Source organism: Morus notabilis, unplaced genomic scaffold, assembly GCF_000414095.1.
Source record: "Morus notabilis unplaced genomic scaffold, ASM41409v2 Scaffold1764, whole genome shotgun sequence".
In the NCBI taxonomy this organism is placed as follows: Eukaryota; Viridiplantae; Streptophyta; class Magnoliopsida; order Rosales; family Moraceae; genus Morus; species Morus notabilis.
In genome coordinates this window covers 262179-265932 of record NW_010361950.1, presented here as the reverse complement: position 1 = coordinate 265932, position 3754 = coordinate 262179, and the positions used below count along the sequence as shown (strand labels likewise).

General features: G+C 30.2%; 1 pseudogene; it reads left to right on the top strand.

Moving 5' to 3' along the window:
- LOC21393476 overlaps positions 1 to 3754 on the top strand; it is a 4894-nt pseudogene that overhangs the window by 554 nt on the left and 586 nt on the right.

Below are 3754 nucleotides of genomic sequence, written 5' to 3'. Positions count from 1 at the left end.
ATATATATATATATATATATAAATTGAGTGTGTTTATTGACACCTCGTTTAACTTTTTACACACCCTTTTCTTAATATATCTATATTAATTTGATTTTAAATCTTTATTATTGCTTATTACAACCCTATTAAAATTATAAAAGAATCTTTACATCTAAGTTGTATTCAGTGAAAAATATGTAACCTTGGCACAGCAAGACTAACGTAAAAATTTTTACCAATATTTTAGACATGTATGATTAATTTATTATCTCTTCCTTTTGCACCGTAACCTTGCCTTTTGATTAATTTATTTAAAGAATTTAATTTATATATATATATATATACACACACACACACAGATGAGACCCCAAAAAGTCTTATTATATATATGTGGCTTTTTCTATGATCCTCACCCTTTTTATGAGAGAAACTTCCCCATTGTAATAGATTAAAGAATAGCATAACCGGTCAAATGATTAGCGTAAGTCTCTGGTTTTAAGACGTAACAGTTAATGTTTTAAGAACCAGAAGTCATTTTTAAGCATATAGAAAAATAAATACTTTCATATGCTGCTCTAAATAAATATTCATGCATGACCAGATGCGCTTATAAAAAAAGAACATGACAGCTGTAATTCTTTACAATAATATTATTCAGGTTTAAAACGAAATGGGTTATGATGAAATGATTTATATTAACAGTAAAAATGATTGTCGTTTATTGATGTGTCTTTTAATTTTTTTCATACAATTACTCATAACAGGTGTGCATGACAGTCATTTATTACTATAGGTTTAAAATCGACTTCTAATTTTTAAAATAGTAACTGTTATTATACATAAGAAAATTACGCTAAACTTCCAGTTAATTTCAATTGACACATGGGGCCGTTATGATGGCGCATAGAAGACTTATTCCCCATTTTTAAATTGGGAGACTATAAACAACTTCATAAAATAAAGTTGTTAATAACCCCATGCAGCAAATGTAAATGGATGTGATAATAAACTATATTATCTTATCTTCTCATTACTTAAATAGAAAAATTAAAGAAGATACATATAAATGCAACGACTCCCCAAAAGAATATATAGCCATGAATCATTAGTATATATTTTAAGATTCTAATAAGATTCACTAATACTTAGTATGAACTGAGAAAATTGTTCCTGTGGGGGTGCGGCCCCAATAAATAACTTTCTACTTTTTCATAACAAAGTAACTCTACTCAAATAAGGAAAATAAGGAGACTTTAAGGTTGGTATACTATTAGTCCCATTTGGTACATATATTTAAATTATGATTCTAATTCTTTTACAGTATTTTTTTGTCTCATAAAAAATTTAAATTTAAAAATTTCTCCTCTTATAAAGTTTATGTCAATGAATTAGAATCACTAATTTAAAGACATAAACCAAACGGATACTTAACTTCGCTATCATTTCCAACATTTTTAAGTAATTTAGAAATTCAATTGCCAAAATAAAAAGATAATTAATATGTCCATTAACTTATCATCTACTAAGGATTTCAGAGACTTTTTGTACCAAAATCTCCTTTAGATTATTTTTTCATTATTTATTTATTTTTTTAAGATAGGAGTTCAACGCCCCAGGGCTTATGGAATAAAACATAAAAATAAACGATATATAAAGGATAAGAGAGATAAACATAGAAAATGCTAAGGACGCAAACCCAATAGAAATTAAAGAATCTATGTATGGTCTTAATTAATAGACTAATTGAGAGGTTATTTCGTTAAAACCCTTGTCTAGCAAAACTCAAGGAAAAGTCTGAAGAAAGATCATATGCACTCTTTTCAACTTCTTGAGGTTTTACGATGGTTTTATTGGGCCATCTTTTAGTGGACGTTTAGTTCATGGATTCAGAATTGTAATTCAAAACTATTTTTGTTTTACGTGTGTTTTTTATGAGAGAAAAATACTGTAGAGAATCATGAATCATGATTCAAAATTAAAGACGAATATACGAAACAAACATTACTTTAATCTTTAGCAAGTTCTCGATGGTTTTTCCCATACAGGTTTTTTCTTTCATATAACTCTTTTGTTCATAAGTGCTCGTTTTTGCAATTGGGAATTGTAAGCCCCCAAGGTTCCTCTGATTTCGCTTTTAATTTATTTTACTGAATTTTTTTATAAGCAAAAATTTTGTCTAAAAAAGAATCAAACAAAAGAATGATAAATATATAAACAAGAAACCAAAAGCAATCAAAACAAAAATAAAAATTGAATCGCAAAGAGGAAGCCTATGACAAAAACATAATATTTTCTCATTTTAAATTAAACCCTCCATATGAGTGTAAGCTCGCAAGCGTACGGTATCAAGTTTTGATAGAATAGTTTGTGAGTGAGTATCGTCTCTACAAGAATTAAGTATTAAATTACCTCTAAATATGGTGATTATCGTAACTCAACTTTATCGATGCAACCGAACTCAATGAAATAAAAATAGAACTAGGACAAATATAAATACAAAAACAAAATAAAACATGAAAACTTCTATGTACAAATGTACTAAAGACTTGACTTCACCTTATCATTCCTATGTTCATTCTATCAAGCCAATGCTTGCCCCACTCAATTCATTAATCGAGGGACCTAATCTACCCTCGTTACCTCTCCCAAGTGTCAAACGAAGTTATATGCATGAATACCTGAATCAATATTCCTAATCTAACCTGTTTACTCATAGACTCATTCAGTTTAACCCTTAAATTAGAACTCAAATGTCGATCGCCTCCCAGTCTCACGACAATCGAAATCTTAGTCGATAATTAAGGTCTTGATCACCTCTCAGTCTCACAATCCTAGACTCTCAACGAGATTATTTAAGTATTGATCTCCTTCTGGACTCACAACAACCAAGCCTATGTTTTTCAATTCCGGACTATAAAATCAATCTCTTACAAGCATCAAAATCACAATCTAAAGTTATCTAACTCATTGACCACATAAATTAGAAACATTAAGCATAGAGAAACATAAATAAATTAAAATGAAATTTAACTAACAATTAACAAGATAATTAAAAAATAGTTTAGATAAGCTACATCAAGCCCTAGAATATGAAATCTAGCTCAACATAGAGGAATCCATAACAAAATCACAAATTCAAGAACTAAAAAACTACAAAGAAAAGGGAAAAGGAAGAGAAAACTCTTGTGGAGATGAAGTTCAAGTCTTTAAATCTTCAAGAATTTCTCCTAAGCATTTTTCAAGAATCTCGAACTCCAAGCTTCTCTATCTAAGAATTTTTGTGCCTCTCACCCTCTCTAAGTTGGGAACTGGTTTCTTTTGTTTAAGAATGCTCAAACATTTTGTTTAAGTATGCTCAAACATGAAGAAAATCTCAACCACACTCATCCAAGGGTCAAAAATAGCCTCCCAACATTGATCAAGGGCCAAAAAGGCCCAAAATACTCGTTTCAGCACAGGTACTCCAGGGCATGCACGCACAGGGAAGGGCGCTGCTGGCGCGCCCAGCCCCTGCCCAACGTACTTGATTTGTCGATAAATAACCTCCTAATTTTTCCTTGTTTTCACCTAATTTCCCATTTATTAATGATTCTTACAAAAACACATTAAATTAATAAAAAATGCTTGAAAACTGACAAATACTTGAACTCAAAGGTATTTGATTTGTCAGTAAATAACCTCCTCATCAATGAGCTTTAAGCTAAGAATGACTTCTTATTTTCTTCATTTTTTTCCTCAAAAATCATGTCAATTCTTCCCAAGATCGCGCCCC